The 19639-nt window shown below is 46.0% G+C and overlaps 1 protein-coding gene across 4 annotated transcripts in view; it reads left to right on the top strand.

Annotated features, from left to right (window-relative positions):
• The window catches only part of FAM222B (family with sequence similarity 222 member B), a 96584-nt gene that overhangs the window by 27155 nt on the left and 49790 nt on the right, over nt 1-19639 (top strand). For 2 of the 4 annotated variants that reach the window (XM_030799430.1, XM_012503535.2), the window contains exon 1: nt 2596-2899. The exons of the other annotated variants lie outside the window; for them this stretch is intronic. The gene's annotated coding sequence lies outside the window, so the exon portion shown is untranslated. Of the gene's footprint in view, nt 1-2595; nt 2900-19639 lie in introns of those variants that run through there. 4 annotated transcript variants of the gene reach the window in all.

Here is a 19639-nt window from a genome sequence, read left to right on the forward strand (position 1 = left end):
TATATTGGACCAAGAGATGTATATTTATATGTGCTTAAAAAATAGATGTGATGCTGGGCACGGTGGCTCATGCCTTTAATCCCAGCACTTTGGGAGGCTGAGGGGGAGTGGATCACCTGAGGTCTGGAGTTCAAGACCAGCCTGGGCAACATGGTGAAACCCCGCTTCTACTAAAAATACAAAAATTAGCCGGGCACGGTGGCTCGTGCCTGTAATCCCAGCTACTCGGGAAGCTGAGGCAGGAGAATCGCTTGAGCCTGGGAGGCAGAGGTTGCAGTGAGCCAAGATTGTGCTGTTGCACTCCAGCCTGGACAAGAGCGAGACTCTTATCTCAAAAAAAAAAAAAAGATTGGCCAGGCACGTTGGCTCATGCCTGTAATCCCAGCACTTTGGGAGGCCGAGGCAGGCAGATCACTTGAGGTCAGGAGTTTGAGACCAGCCTGGCCACCATGGCGAAACCCCGTCTCTAGTAAAAATACAAAAGTTAGCTGGGCGTGGTGGGTGCACCTGTAATTTCAGCTACTTGGGAGGCTGAGGCAGAACTGCCTGAACCTAGGAGGCGGAGGTTGCAGTGAGCCGAGATTACACCATAGCATCTCACCACTGCACTCCAGCTTGGGCAACAGAGCGAAACTCTGTCTCAAAAATAAATAAAATAAAAACAGGCATGTCATACAGCTCCTTTTCCATCTTCCAGGAGTACTGAGGTTGTTATATATGAAATGTTTTGAGTTCCAAGGTAGGCTAGACTGCTTAATTTTAAAGTTTTGTTTTAAATTATAGTAGTGTTTGGGGGGATTAAGCAGTGTTGTAGAGTGTGATGTAGATATTTAATGTTATGCACTTGCAAGAACTCTGAATAAAAATGACATTCTAGGTAATAGCTTGCCTTCCCTGACCCCCGTTTTCTTTTTCTTTTCTTTTTTTTTTTTTGGAGTTAGAGTCTTACTCTCACTCAGGCTGGAGTGCAGTGGCACAGTCTCTGCTCACTGACTCTGCCAAGTAGCTGGGACTACTGCGCGAGTTACCACGCCTAGCTACGTCTAAAATTTGTGGTAGAGATGGGAGTCTCACCATGTCACCATGTTGACCAGGCTGGTCTCGAACACCTGGGTTCAAGTGATCTGCCCGCGTTGGCCTCCCAAAGTGCTGGGATTACAGGTGAGACACACCGCGCCCGGCCAGTTTTCTTAAATGAGCCCCATGTAGTGCTCTATCACTACACCCAAGAAAATATACCACAGTGTTTTAAATGTCCTATTCCATGCCGGGCGCGGTGGCTTACGCCTGTAATCCCAGCACTTTGGAAGGCCGAGGCGGGCGGATCACGACGTCAGGGGATTGAGACCGGCCTGGCTAACACAGTGAAACCCCGTCTCTACTAAAAATACAAAAAAAATTTAGCTGGGCGTGGTGGCGGGCACCTGTAGTCCCAGCTACTCCAGCTACTCTGGAGGCTCAGGCAGGAGAATGGCGTGAGTCTGGGAGGCGGAGCTTGCAGTGAGCCAAGATCTTGCCACTGCACCCCAGCCTGGGCAACAGAGCGAGACTCCGTCTCCAAAAAAAATTGAAACAACTGTCAAAATCAGGAAAGTAACATTGACACATTACTTCCATATAATTATCAGATCCTCTTCAAATGTTGCTTATTATTATACCAGTTATATGCTTTATAGCAAAAAGGATCCAGGTCAGAATCACACATTGCATTTATTTTTCATGTTGTCTTAGTCTCCTCCAGTCTGGTTGCTGAGAGTATGTTCCCCATAATATTAGGTATATGACTGAACATGGATTAGGTGTTTGGTTCCTAATTGTACTGAAACCTGCTAAAAGAGTGGTATTTTGGGATTTAACTGGATTGGATACATCCAGCTAAATACATTGGATGTTTTGTATCTGGAACAGGTTGGAGCCAACTGTGTGTGTTATTTTTGTATGTGTATTTTTTTTTTTGGCTGATGATTTCGTGTATTCCCTTCTCCTCCACCCCACCAACTTCTAGATACATACTTTCCCAACATGCCTCCACCCGCACCCCCCCTTAATTTCTGCGTCACGGGAAGCAGGAGTTTCCGACAGGGAGGATTGATGTGTGCAATTGACTTAATATGCAATCCTAAATCCGTCCACTGTTACAGTGCAGTGCAGTTGATTAGACTAGAGGCAGAGACGCTTGGGGAGCATCTTTTTACTGTCGAGTGTCTCCAGGTGGCAATTGCTGTTGAAGTCTGAGGCACTCTGGGAGGTATCGCGTGGGTGGGGGGGGGGTCTCCTAGTACCCAGGCAGAAAGTGGGAGGGGACAGAGGGAGAAGGAGTGCGAAGGGGCGCAGCTTCACCTGGCCCAGCTACGGGATGCTTGGCTCCTGGCTTTGGGGTGGGGGCCGGGAGAGATGGGGGCAGCCCTAACAAAGAGGAGCCGAGTCGGGCCGGGTCCGCGGGTAGCGGGCCTATCCCGGTGGCTGACCTCCCTGTGGGCCTACCCAGTTGGCTGTTTGGCGAGTCGCTCTGCTGGCTCCCTGGCTCTCCATTGGCTGTGCGACAGGAGGGGGCTCGCGAAGAGCCAGGGTGGAGGTGAGGGGGCGGGGCTGGCTTCCGGCGGCGGCTGGGAGCAAGCGGCAGCCGGCTGGGGGAGGGGGTGTCGGCGCACCGCGGAGTCCTGCGCTCCGTGAGCCTGGCACCCGGAGCAGCCGCCTCCCCCTCCCCCTGCCTAGACCGCTAGAAGCCCCCTCTCTTCCATCCTCCCGGGGCGGGGGTGAGCTGGGCTCAGCTGCCCAAGGCGGGCGGGGCGGAGCCAGGAGCCCCACCGAGCGCTGCGGAGCGAACCTCACCTTTCCAGGGCGCACGGTGTGTGTGTGCTTTTTCTAACGCGACCCCGACTTCAGCCGACTTAACCTTGTAAGAAAAGGGGAAACGGAATGGGAAATAATGTCTCTGGATCCCATCAGTTTATTTTGATTATCTGTTTCTACCCTTCATCATTTTTTTTCCTTCCCTTCATCTCACCCCTGCAGATGGGTAAGGAGATTCAGGACTCTTATCTCTTTTTACTGATGTGTCGATATCGGTCGCATAGTAAAATGCACAGAGAAGAAAAGAGGAGCCCTTTTTTGTGTGATATCTGATGCAGTAAACCGTAATTAAAAAAAAAAAAAGGCAAGCTAGGAGTGGATATTTGGAACTGTACTGCATCCGTGTCCATTAAGGTTGTCTTCACCATTTTCCTCCTTGGGACTGCCTTGATCAGCAATAACAATCTGAAAGGAGAGGAGGTGCTAGTGGAAAGAGGGAGCAGCCCCAGTCAAATGGTGGTTAAAGGAAATCCTGATAGTTGTTAGCGATTAACTCTGCTAAAGTCTCTTCCTGGAGTACGTTGTCACCGGCTTTGTGTAGTAGCTTATCTCTGTTGCAGAAACCTGACTAGAGCAGGCAAACTTACCTTGCTGTTGCTGAAACTTAAAAGTCTTATCTTTTTCCCTGTTGGTATATTTCTCATATTCACAGACCCTCGGAGGGATTAGTTTCTGTCGTCAAAAACCAAAACCAAACTTAAAAAAACAAACCTCCAGATACGTATTTTAGTTCGTGTTTTTTTGTTTTGTTTTGTTTTTTTTTTGAGACGAGTCTCGCTCTGTTACCCAGGCTGGAGTGCAGTGGCCCGATCTCGGCTCACTGCAACCTCTGCCTCCAGGTTTCAAGCGATTCCCCTGGCTCAGCCTCCTGAGTAGCTGGGATCACAGGCGCCTACCACCATGCCCAGCTAATTTTTTGTGTTTTTAGTAGAGATGGGGTTTCACCATGTTGGTCAGGCTGGTCTCGAACTCCCAACCTCGTGATCCGCCTGCCTCGGCCTCCCAAAGTGCTGGGATTACAGGCGTGAGCCACGGCCCCCGGCCTCGTTAGTTTTTTAAAAAAGGTTCCTCTCCCTAAATTTTATGAATTTGGGTGCTGTAGCATTACAACTTAAATGCAATTTATCTTTTTTGAGTTCCTTTTCTGCTTCATCTTAGGGATCTTTTCTTTCTGAAGAACACCCATCTCCAGCCAAAATCGGGAACCTCTTTGTAGGCTTTAAATTGAGAAAAACATTTTCAGTGGAAAATAGAAAATCCAAAATTTTTGATGTTAGAAACAAAGGGAGTTTGTGTGTGTGTGTGTGTGTGTGTGTGTGTGTGTGTGTGTGTATGTTGGGTAGCAATGTCCACAGCACACTTGCTTTTTTTTTTTTTTTTTTTTTTTTTTTTTTTTTTTTTTTGAGACCGAGTCTTGCCCTGTCGCCCAGGCTGGAGTGCAGTGGCGCGATCTCGGCTCACTGCAAGCTCCGCCTCCCGGGTTCACGCCATTCTCCTGCCTCAGCCTCCCCAAGTAGTTGGGACTACAGGCGCCCGCCACCACACCTGGCTCATTTTTTGTATTTTTAGTAGAGACGAGGTTTCACTGTGTTAGCCAGGATGGTCTCGATCTCCTGACCTCGTGATCCGCCCGCCTCGGCCTCCCAAAGTGCTGGGATTACAGGCGTGAGCCACCGCGCCCGGCCTAAATGGGCATTTTCAACAAAACGTGTTTGGACCAGGTTTATCTTAATGTTGATTAGCAAAGAGCTACAGTACCAGAAGGGATGAATTTTTTTTTTTTTTTTTTTTTGGCAACACTTTGATAAATATTAATTAAAATGGTTCAGAGTTTATGTAATATGGGTTCAGTTTCCCACGATTGTTGTAACTGGGGTCCACTTTTGAAGACAGAATTGATACACTGGAGCTGTCTTACAGTTTTGGCTAGATTAGTGATTTTTTTCTTTACATTGATTTATTAGATCTCTAAACAATTAGTAGCAATTTGGGATGAAAGCAAGTATTATAAAAAATAGGGATAATGGGATAGGAAACCATTTCAGCTGTGGAAAGTAATAGGGATTAGGAAGCTTATTTTACCTTTTTTAAAAATAAGATTTCAAGTACCTTAGAATAGACATGTTACTAAAAAGTAGATTCACAGTAATCTGTGTCAAGTTTTGGGTTTTTACTTTATTACTCACTTGTCCTTTAAGGCTCCATGAGTTGTATTTAAATTGGGAGGGAAAGGGGATCCCCCAGATGTTGACTTAGTTAACTTGGTACTGAGAGTGAACTGTTAAAAATCAGTGATTGAAGCCTTTACAGTTAGCTAGTATATAAAACAAAGTTAGCTAGTACATAAAACAAAGTGCGCTTTGATGTCTAAGGTATAGGAAGCTGGGGAAGTGACCAAAAAAACCAATTGGAAGGCGGAGTGCAATGGCTTGCTCCTGTAATCCCAGCATTTTCGGAGGCTCAGGTGGGTGGATCACTTGAGGTCAGAAGTTAAAGACCAACATGGTGAAAACCCCATCTCTACCAAACATAAAAAAATTAGCTGGGCGTGGTGATGCACTCCTGTAGTCCCAGCTGCTTGGGAGGCTGAGGTGGGAGAATTGCTGGAACCCGGGAGGCGGAGGTTGCAGTGAGCCAAGGTTGTACCACTGCACTCCAGCCTGGGTGACAGAGTGAGACCCTGTCTCAAAACAAAAACAAAAACAAAAAAAACCAAAAAAAAACAGTTGGAGGCTATACAATTTCAACTTGCTTCTGTCAAAAAAACAAGTTGCCCTTCTATTTGATATCTAGGTGGTTTTTAAGTTCTCTACCCATGGGTGAGCAGTTAAGTACAGCTTTATAAAGTTATACTTCACTCACTTTTTTATATTACTGTTTTTTAATTTTTATGTTTTATAGAGAATAGGGTCTGGCTCTGTTGCCCAGGTTGGTCTCAAACTCCTGGCCTCAAGCAGCCCTCCCAGAGGCCTCCCAAAGTGTTGGGATTAAGGTGTGAGCCACTGCACCCCTCCATGCCTGATATTTCTATTTTCTTGACTGATTTGCGTGATCACTATTTTGCATGGTGCAATAGTTAGGGGTTCCTGAAAGAATATTCCCAGGAGACAGAAGACTATGTATAGAACTAATCATAAATGTATTTGCACTGATGTTCAAATATCATTTAAGGGGCATGGAAATCCTGGAATTTGGTCATCTGCAAGGAAACAATTATAGAAAGCCATAATCTCTTAGGTTGAGGGGGCATAGTGCTGGTTGAGGTTAAAGCAATTGATTTAATTTTCTTTAGCAGTCTGTTTTTATCCATCCTGCTTATTTCATTTCTCTCTTTTTTTTTTTTTTTTTTTTGAGATGGAGTCTCGCTCTGTCACCCAGGCTGGAGTGCAGTGGCACAGTCTCTGCTCACTGCAGCCTCTGCCTCCCAGGTTCAAGCAATTCTCCTGCCTCAGCCTCCTGAGTAGCTGGGACTACAGACACGCACCACCACGCCTGGCTAATTTTTGTATTTTCAGTAGAGACAGGGTTTCACCATGTTGGCCAGGGTGGTCTCAAACTGACCTCAGGTGATCCACCTGCCTCGGCCTCCCACAGTGCTGGGATTACAGGCGTGAGCCACCATGCCCGGCCCATCCTGCTTATTTCTGTGAGTCACGGGTTGGAATGTGTTAAGAAAAAGGCCTCTATGTTCTCTCTAAAGGGAGACTTGAGACTAATCCCCTGTTCACATCAGAAGTATAAAATGATCCCCTTGAGAAGGTGAAAGAAAAATATTGGGCCCTTGGCATTGCTTGATTCTCAGAATAATCAGCTTGAGTGTTGTAAGGTTTGAATTGGGAAAAGCTTACTCTAGGTGAGAAAATATTAGAGGCAAAGGAGACTCTGAGAATGCTCACTCAATTGTCAGAGACTTATTTAGAACAATGGATGCATTCATATGGAGATGTGGGTGATGGTAGTTTTTAGCTTTTCAGCTTTTCCAGTCAGGTGTCAGAGACAATATTTTGTGTGTTTAAGCACAATCCCCTCCCCCAGGGTTTGACTCTTGGAAGCTGAATCTTTTGAGGCAGTTGTTTGCTATGAGTCTGAATCCTGAAAGTAGAGGACTTGGTGGAGTCTATAATCTGTTTACCAGTCAGATGAGGATGTAGAATTTATTGTTGGTGAGTTACTGAACTCTTCCTAAAGAATGGTTGCTAGGCAAATTTTATCTCAATCAGTTTAACCCTTAGTAGTTTACAGTCTGCTCTCGGTGAAGGCCAGAGCTGTCTTTCTAATGATACTGTCCTTTAAGAATCCTTGTTGGATATGCACGTATGTTGTTCAGTGGCTCAAAGTAAAGGACTAGAATGATGTATGGATCTCTCTTCATCCAGGACAATTTAGCTTTTGGTAACCTGGGCTGGTGTTATTAATTTCTCTCCTAGATCAAATGGTTGGTGGGGTTGCTTTCCAACGTTAAGACACCACCGTGTTTGATTATTTTGGTTTTGTAACTAATAGGGCAATGAGTAATGCATTCATTTTGGAAACAGGCCAGTGGTAACACGGCTCTTGGGCCTGCTGGACATGTGGAAAAATAGGACAGAGTAAACAATTGAGGGCATAAATAATGAATCTTCCAACTGAGCCCTGGGAGAGTGAGGGAGATTATCCTCAGAGCTGTTCAGTCTGGCAGTAAAAGGGAAAGAGTCCACTGAATTAATTACCCAGACTGTATTTGATACTGCAGGAGTTACGAGATTGTTAAAACCATTCAAAACAAAGGTACCTTTCCGATACAAACTTTTAATCTATCTTTTTGTTTGTTTTAAGCCAGACATTTGAATTGTTCATTTATTTTTTAGAATCCAGGCCTTTGTATCTTCTTTAAACTTTGTTCTATATGTTAGCATTCTGTGACCACTTGATGGTCCTTTTGTTTAGTCAGATCTTAGAAGTTTACTTTATTAGAGATTTCATGATCTGTAAATATATAAAACGTCTCACAAAAGGTTAAGAACAAGAGTTTGGGCCAGATGCGGTGGCTCGTGCCTGTAATCCCAACACTTCAGGAGGCTGAGGTGGGCGGATCACTGGAGACCAGGAGTTCAAGACCAGCCTGACCAACATGGTGAAACCTCATCTCTACTAAAAATATGAAAATTAGCTGAGCGTGGTGGCGCAGGCCTGTAATTCCAGTTACTCAGGAGGCTGAGGCAGGAGAATTGCTTGAACCCAGGAGGTGGGGGTTGCAGTGAGCTGAGATCGTTGGACTGCACTCCAGCCTGGGTGACAGAGTGAGACTCCACATAAAAGCAAAACAAACAAAACAAAAAACCACACACAAAAAAACAAGCGTTTCTTCAGCCCAAGAATCATTTCTAGTATTAAGATAAATATTTGCCATGCGTGGTGGCTCACACCTGTAATCTCAGCACTTTGGGAAGCTGAGGCAGGCGGATCACCTGAGTTCGGGAGTTCGAGACCAGCTTGACCAACATGGAGAAACCCCATCTCTATTAAAAATATAAAATTAGCTGGGTGTGGTGGTGCATGCCTATAATCCCAGCTACTTGGGAAGCCCAGGCAGGAGAATCGCTTGAACCCAGGAGGTGGAGGTTGCAGTGAGTCGAGATTGTGCTGTTGCACTCCAGCCTAGGCAACAAGAATGAAATTCCATCTAAAAGAAAAAAAAAGATAAATACTCTTACTTTTGGATAGTTTTTATCCAGTGAATTAAATGAACATTGGTCTCAGCATTTCTCTGAAGTAGGGAAAACTAATGCCCTGTGATTATCTTTTTTTTTTTTTTTTTTTTTTTTTTTTGAGATGGAGTCTTGCTCTCTTGTCCAGGCTGGAGTGCAGTGGCGCGATCTCGGCTCACTGCAAGCTCCGCCTCCTGGGATCACGCCATTCTCCTACCTCAGCCTCCCGAGTAGCTGGGACTACAGGCGCCTGCCACCACGTACGGCTAATTTTTTTTGTATTTTTAGTACAGACGGGGTTTCACCGCGTTAGCCAGGATGGTCTCGATCTCCTGACCTCGTGATCCGCCCGCCTGGGCCTCCCAAAGTGCTGGGATTACAGGCGTGAGCCACCGCGCCCGGCTACCCTGTGAGTATCTAAATAACTTAAGTGATTTGGTAGTGAAGCCAGACCGAGAGCCAAGGTCTCTGAATTCTTCCTTTCTCTGAATTTCTAATATAGCTTATTATTTTCTCCAAGAAATTGCAGGAACCCTATTTGAAATGATTTGAAGTTTTCCTATCTCTACCCTGAATGGCTTTTTTTTATCTTTCTGGTTGTGAAGGGAATCCAAACACCAGTATGCTATTATTAATCAAAAGAAGAACGCTCAAGATGAGGTATTGGAGAAAGAAAAAATAAAGTTGGTAAGAAAAGACCAACTTGAAGGTGATTTTATTTTGTTTTGTTTTGAGACAGGGTGCCATCCCAATTATATTGCCCAGGCTGGCCTTGAACTCCCGGACTCAAGCAGTACCCCTGATCCAGCCTCCGAAATAGCTGGGACTACAGGTGTGCACCGTGGTGCCCGACTTCCAAATTGAAGTTTTATTGTATTTGGTGCTGGTGGATCCCAGGAAGGAAATACTGGGCTGGTTAAATTAAATTCAGTCATGGACTGAGTTTGTTACATTGCAGCCTAACTGAAAAGAGCAGAGGGCATCTTTACCAAGATATGGGCAAGACTCTGGTTAAGAGTTAATTCCTTAGATTCCCAGAGACCAAAAAGTGGAAAAAACAAAAGTTCATTCCTGATCTTTGAAAAGTCTGTTATTGATTATACACACAAAAGGGCAAGCAGGCAAAGTATAGACAGGTGAAATCAATCCAAAGATATTCTCGCCGGGCACAGTGGCTCAAGCCTGTAATCCCAGCACTTTGGGAGGCCGAGGCGGGCGGATCACGAGGTCAGGAGATCGAGACCATCCTGGCTAACAGGGTGAAACCCCGTCTCTACTAAAAATACAAAAAATTAGCCGGGCGTGTTGGCGGGCGCCTGTAGTCCCAGCTACTCGGGAGGCTGAGGCAGGAGAATGGCGTGAACCCCGGGAGGCGGAGCTTGCAGTGAGCCGAGATCGCGCCACTGCACTCCAGCCTGGGGGACAGAGCAAGACTCCGTCTCAAAAAAAAAAAAAAAAAAACATCCAAAGATATTCTCAAGGACACTTTTTTTTTTTTTTAGATAGAGTTTCGCTCTTGTTGCCTAGGTTGGAGTGCAATGGCACGATCTTGGCTCACCGCAATGTCCACCTCCCAGGTTCAAGCGATTCTCCTGTCTCAGCCTCCCAAGTAGCTGGGATTATATGCGTGTGCCACCACATGCACCATGTGCCCAGCTAATTTTATATTTTTAGTAGAGATGGGGTTTCTCCATGTTGGTCAGGCTAGTCTTGAACTCCCGACCTCAGGTGATCCGCCCGCCTCCACCTCCCAAAGTGCTGGGATTAAGGCGTGAGCCACTGTGCCCTGCCTCAAGGGCACATTTTTAGGCAATAGCTTTAACTTCCTCTGAGTTTTAACTGAGATTTTCTAGGCATACAGACTACTGAAAAATTTGTTTTTTTCTTTGGTGATTCAACTAAGCAGCAGGCAAGATAGCCAAGAACTTGTATTACACTTAGTTTTGTTTTGAGACAGAGATCCCACGTTTGTGTTTCTCTTTCTTTTTTTTTTGAGACAGGTTCTCACTGTATCATCCAGGTTGGAATATAGTGTGATCACAGCTCACTGCAGTCTCTACCCCTCGGCCATGGCCTCCCAAAGTGCTGGGATTACAGGTGTTAGCCACCATGCCTGGCCCACCTCAGCCTCTTGAGTAGGTGGGACCACAGGTTTGCGTCATCATGCCTGGCTAATTTTTTCATTTTTTGTAGAGACGAGGTCTCCCTATGTTGTCCAGGTTGGTCCCAAACTCCTGGGCTCCAACGATCCTCCCACCTTGGCCTCCCCAGTGCTGGGATGAGAACCATGAGCTATCATGCCCAGATTACACTTAGTTTCTTTCTTTTTTTTTTTTTTCCTGAGACGGAGTCTCGCTCTGTCGCCCAGGCTGGAGTGCAGTGGCGCGATCTCAGCTCACTGCAAGCTCTGCCAGTGGGGTTCACACCATTCCCCCGCCTCAGCCTACCGAGTAGCTGGGACTACAGGCGCCCGCCACCACGCCTGGCTAATTTTGTTTTTGTATTTTTAGTAGCGACGGGGTTTCACTGTGTTAGCCAGGATGGTCTTGGTATCCTGACCTCGTGATCCGTCCGCCTTGGCCTCCCAGAGTGCTCGATCATAGGCGTGAGCCACCACGCCCGGCCTGCACTTAGTTTCTTAATCATCAAAAGTAGTATATAGCTCAGTACTGGACCTAGAAAAATTCAGCTTAATGTAGTATCCTTGGGACAGTTTGTTTTATTTAATACTAAATATAAAATCTGTATTAGAGGCTGGGCATGGTGGCTCATGCCTGTAATCCCAGCACTTTGGGAGGCCGAGGTGGGTGGATCACAAGGTCAAGAGATCGAGACCATCCTGGCCAACATAGTGAAACCCCATCTCTACTAAAAAATACAAAAATTAGCTGGGCGTGGTGGTGCGTGCCTGTAGTCTCAGCTACTCGGGAGGCTGAGGCAGGAGAATCACTTGAACCTGAGAGGTGGAGGTTGCGGTGAGCCGAGATCGCGCCACTGCACTCTAGCCTGGCAACAGAGCGAGACTGTGCCTGAAAAAAAAAAAAAAAATTTGTATTAGCATTCTCCAGAGAAACAGAACCAGTAGGGTAAATATAAGAGGGGATTAGGACTTGGCTCATTTAGTTATGGAGGCTGAGAGGTTCCATAATATGCTGTCTGCAAGCCCGAGAACCAGGAAAGCTGGTGGTGTCATTCAGTCTGAGGCCAAAGGCCTAAGAACTAGGAGCTCTGATTGCCAAGGGTAGGAGAAGATAGATGTCCTGGTTCCTAAAGAGACCTGACCTTTGTTACTTAATCACACTGAGGTGCTATGGAGAATTAAAATCTTTCAAGTAAGTCATATGTAAACTAGCTTTTGATACTGAAATGTCGTTTTTGTTTGTTTTTTGTTTTTTTTTGAGACGTAGTCTTGCTCTGTCACCCAAGCTGGAGTGCAGTGGCACGATCTCGGCTTACTGCATCCTTCACCTCCCAGGTTCAAGCAGTTCTCTGCCTCAGCCTCCCAAGTAGCTGGGATTACAGGCACCTGCTACCACACCCAGCTAATTTTTTTGTATTTTTTTTTAGTAGAGACGGGGTTTCACCATCTTGGCCAGGCTGGTCTTGAACTCCTGACCTCTTGATCCACCCGCCTCGGCCTCCCAAAGTGCTGGGATTATAGGTGTGAGCCACCGCACCTGGCCGAAATGTCTTCTTTGTTGGTGTCTTCTGACGCCATAGTATATGTAAATTATTCATCATATGTGGGTGAGCTGTTGGTAGCTAAGCCAAAGAAACAAACTGCAGCCAGACGCAGTGGCTCACGCCTGTAATCCCAACACTGGGAGACTGAGGCAGGAGGATTGCTTGAGCCCAGGAGTTCGAGACCAGCCCAGGCAAGATGGTGAGACCCTGTCTCTCTGTAAAAAAAAACTAGGTGGGTGTGGTGATGTGTGCCTGTACTCCCAGCTACTTGGGAGGCTGAGATGGAAAGATCCCTTGAGCCCAGGAGTTCGAGGCTGCAGTGAGCTGCTATCATGCCACTGCACTCCAGCCAGGGTGAGAGAGCAAGACCGTGTCTCTAAAAAGAAAAAAGAAGAACCTGGGTATGGTGGCTCATGCCTGTAATCTCAGCACTTTGGGAGGCCAAGGTGGGCAGATGACTTGATGTCAGGCATTCGAGACCAGCCTGGCCAACATGGTGAAACACTGTCTCTACTAAAATTCAAAAATTAGCCAGGCGTGGTGGCATGCACCTGTAATCCCAGTTACTCAGGAGGCTAAGGCAGGAGAATTGCTTGAACTTGGGAGGTGGAGGTTGCAGTGAGCCAAGATTGCACCACTGTACTCCAGCCTGGGCGACAGTGGGACTCTCTCAAAAGAAAAGAAAAAGCAAAGAAACAAACCTCTCCTCTTACCACAGCAAAGTGTTCTAACGCTGGGCAATACTTGCTAATAATCAGAGCTGTTGGCTGAAATGAAGTCCATTTAGAATAGTCAGTGTGTGATGAAAGTAGTACTGTCATCACTTTTTTGTTGTTTTTGCAGTTGTATAATTTTATTTGATGACCAGTGGTTAGTTCTTATCCACATTGAGTGTCTGTAGATTTTGAAAGTGGTAACAGGTACATAAGTAACCAAAGTATAGAGCTTGTTTTAGTGAATCTTTATCTTTATTACATTTTCTGGACAACCACACAGGGATACACTGTGTGAGACATTCCTTATTCCTTTGGCCCAGACAGCTTTGTTGAGCCTGCTATCAGTGTGTGCATCTGGGGTCCTCATCTCCCTCATGGCAAATTTCCAGATCTCTTTGAGTGCCTGAGGGGCTTGCTTCTTAGAAGTTCACTCCATGAATGCACTTGTGAATCTCAATAGTGTATTCTTGGGTTACCACCTGGTTGATGGCAGAACAGCCTTTCTTCTTACCACCCTTTGCAGGAGCCATTCTGCTGGGCCCAAATTGGAAAGCAGTCATCACTTTAAAGCTGGGGGTTTCTGGCCGGGTGCAGTGGCTCATGCCTATAATCCCAGAACTTTGGGAGGCCGAGGCAGGTGGATCACTTGAGGTCAGGAGTTTGAGACCAGCCAGGCCAACATGGTGAAACCTTATCTCTACTAAAAATACAAAAATTAGCAGGGTGTGGTGGCAGACACTTGTAATCCCAGCTACTCGGGAGGCTGAAGCAGGAGAATTGCTTGAACCTGGGAGGCAGAGGTTGCAGTGTGCCGAGATTGCCCTATTGCCGATCACACCATTGCACCTGGGCCACAGAGTAAGACTCCGTCTCAAAAAAAAAAAAAAAAAAAAAAAAGCTGGGGGTTTCTTTAAGTGCTGTTTGCTGGGAAGATATTACCTGAACAATCACTTTTTTTTCTTTTTCTTTTTTTTGCATTCAGCAAAGTGTTTTTGAGGATCAGTTGCTGAACTGAATAAAAATCAGATTTTATGCCACTTGCAGAATTGAGATGGTTTAGACAACATTTGTGTTGCTTCAAAGGAGAAGCATAAGCATTATTAGTCATAACTTAAGATTTACTTCCTTCCAAAAGCTAAGCACTTCTACCACTGGCATTTTATTTATCTTCATTCTTACTATGTAAAGGATAGGACTTAATCTACTTTAAAAGGAAAGATGTATCAAGACTGTGAGAAGTTGAAGACAGCTCATCCTAAATTAGGATGGAAAAGTCCCATTTACTGGGTTCCTGTATGGACCCTCTGCATTACCCAGCTATTCAGCTGGGAATGGTTTTACTAGAATAATAATAATAATAATAGTAGTAGTAAAGTGCTCCCAAAGTGTTGGGATTACAGGCGTGAGCCACCACGCCCAGCCTGTTTTACTATTATGAAGACATTAATTTTGTAGCTGTTAAGGTACTGGTTTGGCTTTTGCTTATCTTAGTCTCCCAGAACATTTTTTTTCTTTTTTCTTTTGGTTTTTTTTTTTTTGAGACAGAGTCTCGCTGTCACCCAGGCTGAAGTCAGTGGCACGATCTCAGCTCACTGCAGGCTCTGCCCCCTGGGGTTCATGCCATTCTCCTGCCTCAGCCTCCCGAGTAGCTGGGACTACAGGTGCCCGCCACCTCGCCCAGCTAATTTTTTTTGTATTTTTAGTACAGACGGGGTTTCATTGTGTTAGCCAGGATGGTCTCGATCTCCTGACCTCGTGATCCACCCGCCTCGGCCTCCCAAAGTGCTAGGATTACAGGCGTGAGCCACCGCACCCAGCCTTTTTTTTTTTTTTCTTTGAGATGGTGTCTCGCTCTGTCATCCAAGCTGGAGTGCAGTGGCACGATCTCGGCTCACTGCAACCTCCGCCTCCCAGGTTCAAGCAATTCTCCTGCCTCAGCCTCCTGAGTAGCTGGGATTACAGGCGCCCGACACCACGCCCAGCTAATTTTTATATTTTTAGTAGAGATGGGGTTTCACCATGTTGGTCAGGCTGGTCTCGAACCCCTGACCTCGTGATCCACCTGCCTCGGCCTCCCAAAGTGCAAGGATTACAGGCGTGAGCCACCATGCTTGGCCAACTTTTTTTTTTTTTTTTTTTTTTTCAACAAAATGTGGAACTAGTAGCTTAATGAAGAATCCACATCTTAGTTTTAACTTGTCTTGCCTGGTATTACTGTGCATTCACTAAAGTGCTTTACAAAATATTTTAATATTTGGGCTATATTTAGTGAGGTATGGTGCAGTTGGAGAGTGATACTCTGTTAGAACTTTTCTCCAGAGAGACAAAAAGAACCTTTCATTTTAAGAAAAGTCCTTTGACTATTTCCATAGTCCCTGGCAAAATTAAGTTGGAAAAGGCAGCTTTTTCAGCCAGATATATTTTTATTTTTGCCTCTTCTCCAAGCTGAACGAGTGTCCCAACTGAAATGTGTCATTCTTATCAGTGATAGTATATTTTGGGAGAAATTGTTCCTTAGTGCGCCTAGAAGTAAGAAGCTTATGCCACTTCAGCCTGCACATCAATTTTAATAGCTCTCTAAAATTGTTTATACCAACTCCCTCCACCTCACATCTGTCCACATCTGCTCATCTTTCAGTTCCTCACAACTAGTTAAGAAAGTATAATAGGCCGGATGCGGTGGCTCACACCTGTTATCCCAGCACTTTGGGAGGCCAAGGTGCGCAGATCACCTGAGATCGGGAGTTCGAGACCAGCCTGACCAACATGGAGAAACCCTGTGTATGAAAAATACAAAATTAGCCAGGTGTGGTGGCTCATGCCTGTAATCCCAGCTACTCGGGAAGCTGAGGCAGGAGAACTGCTTGAACACAGGAGGCGGAGGTTGCCGTGAGCCGAGATTGCACCATGGCACTCCAGCGTGGGCAACAAGAGTGAAACTCCGTCTCAAAAAAAAAAGTATCATTGCTCAACCAGAGAAATGCCAGTCTTTTTTTTTTTTTTTTGAGACGGAGTCTCGCTCTGTCGCCCAGGCTGGAGTGCAGTGGCGCGATCTTGGCTCACTGCAAGCTCCGCCTCCCGGGTTCATGCCATTCTCCTGCCTCAGCCTCTCCGAGTAGCTGGGACTACAGGCGCCCGCCACCACGCCCGGCTAATTTTTTGTATTTTTAGTAGAGACGGGGTTTCACCGTGGTCTCGATCTCCTGACCTCGTGATCCGACCGCCTCGGCCTCCCAAAGTGCTGGGATTATAAGCGTGAGCCACCGCGCCCGGCCATGAGAAATGCCAGTCTTTATCATAGTTGCATACAACAGCAGTCTTTGGTATGTGTGGAAGTTTGCATTACTTTGTTTTATTATTGTTTAAAGAGCCTTTCTTGCCAGGTGTGGTAACTCACACCTATAATCCCAGAACTTTGGGAGGCCAAGGCAGGAGGACCTCCTGAGCCTAGGAGTTCAAGACCAGCCTGGGCAACAACCGAGATCTTGTTTCTACAAAAAATAAAATAATTACCAGAGTGTGGTGGCAATCACCTGTAGTCCCAGCTTACTCAGGAGATTGAGGCAGGAGGATCACTTGAGCCTATGAGTTTGAGGCTGCAGTGAGCTATAGTGGTGCAACTGCACTGAAGCCTGGGTGACAGAGCGAGCCCTGTCTCTTAAAAAAAGAAAGTTTTGGCCGGGTGCTGTGGCTCACGCCTGTAATCCCAGCATTTTGGGAGGCCAAGGCGGGCGGATTACGAGGTCAGGAGATTGAGACCATCCTGGCTAATATGGTGAAACCCCGTCTCTACTAAAAATACAAAAAATTAGCTGGGCATGCTGGCGGGCGCCTGTAGTCCCAGCTACTTGGGAGGCTGAGGCAGGATAATGCTTGAACCCGGGAGGTGGAGATTGCAGCTGAGATTGCACCACTGCACTCCAGCCTGGGCAACAGAGCCATACTCCATATCAAAAAAAAAGTTTTTCCATCCTGGCTAACATGGTGAAACCCCCTCTCTACTAAAAATAAAAGAAATTGGCCGGGCGCAGTGGCTCACGCCTGTAATCCCAGCACTTTGGTAGGCCGAGGTGGGCGGATCACGAGGTCAGGAGATCGAGACCATCCTGGCAAACACTGTGAAACCCCGTCTCTACTAAAAATACAAAAAAAAAAAAATTAGCCGGGCATGGTGGCAGGCGCCTGTAGTCCCAGCTACTTGGGGGGCTGAGGCAGGAGAATTGCTTGAACCCAGGAGGCAGAGGTTGCAGTGAGCCGAGATCGGGCCACTGCACTCCAGCTTGGGCAACAGAGCGAGACTCGGTCTCAAAAAAAAAAAAAAAAGTTTTTCTGTGTTACAAAAACAAGAGGCCAGTCGTGCTGGCTCACGCCTGTAATCCCAGCACTTTGGGAGGCCGAGGTGGGTGGATCATGAGGTCAAGAGATCGACACTATCCTGGTCAACATGGTGAAACCCCATCTTTACTAAAAATACAACAATTAGCTGGGCATGGTGGTATGCGCCTGTAGTCCCAGCTACTTCGGAGGCTGAGGCAGGAGAATCGCTTGAACCCGGGAGGTGGAGGTTGCAGTGAGCCGAGATCGTGCCACTGCACTCCAGCCTGGCAACAGAGTGAGACTCCATCTCAAAAAACAAAACAAAACAAAAACAGGATTCCAGTCTTGAACACAAGTTGATAAATTGCTTTTTATTAAAGGTGCAAGTGGCCTGGTGCGGTGGCTCACACCTGTAATCCCAGCACTTTGGGAGGCCGAGGCAGGTGGATCACGAGGTCAGGAGATCGAGACTATCCTGCCTAACATGGTGAAACCCTGCCTCTACTAAAAATACAAAAAATTAGCCGGGCGTAGTGGCACTACTCAGGAGGCTGAGGCAGGAGAATAGCGTGAACCGTGGAGGTGGAGCTTGCAGTGAGCCGAGATCGCACCACTGCACTCTAGTCTGGGCAACAGAGCAAGACTCCGTTTCAAAAAAAAAAAAAGGTGTAAGTGCCTAAGTATTAAACTTCACATGAGAAAACAAAAACTGTATTAGTTATGGACCTAATTAAAAGCTGTGCTGCTGTCTTGCACTGAAACTAACAGATAAACCATGGAGAAACTGTAGTTTCTTATCGAGGATTGCTCTATGCTGTTTAAAATTACTATCCTACCCAGTACTTTCTATTTCCTTACACTGCTTTATTTAATTTATTATTATTATTATTTTTGAGACAGGGTCTTATTCTGGTTGCCCGGGCTGGAGTGCAGTGGCATGATCTTGGCTCACTGCAGCCTCAACCTCCTGGGCTCAGGTGATTCTCTCACCTCAGCCTTCCAAGTAGGTGAGATTGTAGGTGCACGCCATCACACCCAGCTAATTGTTTGTATTTTTAGTAGGTTTTGCTCTTGCCAGGCTGGTCTCAAACTCCTGCAGTTTGCTCACCTCAGCCTCCCAGAGTGTTGAGATTACCAGTGTGAACCACCGCGCCTGACCTGTTTATTTTTCATATTTTTTCATAGCGTTTATCACTCTTTTTGTATGGCTGGGGGACAGGGTCTCACTGTCACCCAGGCTGGAGTGCAATGGTATAATCATGGCTCCTTGCAGCTTCAACACCTGGGGCTCAAGTGATCCTCCCATCTCAGCCTCCTGTGGAGCTGGGACCAAAGGTGCACACTACCACACCTGGCTAAATTTTGTTGTTGTTGTTGTTGTTTTTGTAGAGATGGGGTCCCCCTATGTTGTCCAGGCTGGTCTTGCTCTTGGGCTCAAGCAGTCCTCCTGCCTCAGCTTCCTAAATTTCTGGGATTACAGGCATGAGCTGTGATGGCTGGCCAGTTTCTAGTTTCTTTATATGTGAAAATGGGGCTAACGATACATACCCAAACCATCTCAAAGGACATCTTGAGAAGATGGAGAGAGAATCACATGAAAAAGCACTTTGAAAATTGTAAAACTCCCTACAAATGTAAGATATTGTTAATGACCTTATAAAAACCACCTTTTTAAAATGATTTGGAATCATAGACTCTAAAAGTTGATTCTAGTGGTCATCTAGTCCAAATTCTTAGCTACTGAAAAAAACCCTTTTCCATAATTCCTGATGAGTGATAATTGCTTTTGCTTCAGTATTTATTGCTGTTGAACAAGATCAAATTGTTCTTTATGTTCACTTAAAATTGCCCTTCTTCAAAAACTTTATTAACTTATTTTGTATCTCTGGAGCTCAGAGACAGATCTGCTTCCTCCTTTATATGATAGCCCTTTTATGACATCCTCATTTGAGATTTTCATCATCTCACCTCAAAATCGCAATAGCCAGCCAGGCGCTGTGGCTCACATCTGTAATCCCAGCACTTTAGGAAGCCGAGGTGGGCAGATCAGTTGAGGCCAGGAGTTGAAGACCAGCCAACAACAAAACCCCACCTCTACTAAAAATACAAAAATTAGCTGGGTGTGGTGACTCACGCCTGTAATCCTAGCTACTTGGGAGACTGAGGCTAGAGAATCGCTGAAGCCCAGGACGCGAAGGTTGCAGTGAGCTGAGATCGTACCATTGTACTCTAGCCTGGGTGACAGAGTGAGACCCTTGTCTCAAAAAAAAAAAAAAGGCAATAGCCACTTAACTGGCTTCTACCATTTCCCGTTTTTCTTTCACACTTCCAGAAGATTTATTCTAAATAGACATCTGATAATGTTACTTGCCTTAAAACCTA

This window comes from Nomascus leucogenys, chromosome 19, assembly GCF_006542625.1.
Source record: "Nomascus leucogenys isolate Asia chromosome 19, Asia_NLE_v1, whole genome shotgun sequence".
NCBI classification, from domain to species: Eukaryota; Metazoa; Chordata; class Mammalia; order Primates; family Hylobatidae; genus Nomascus; species Nomascus leucogenys.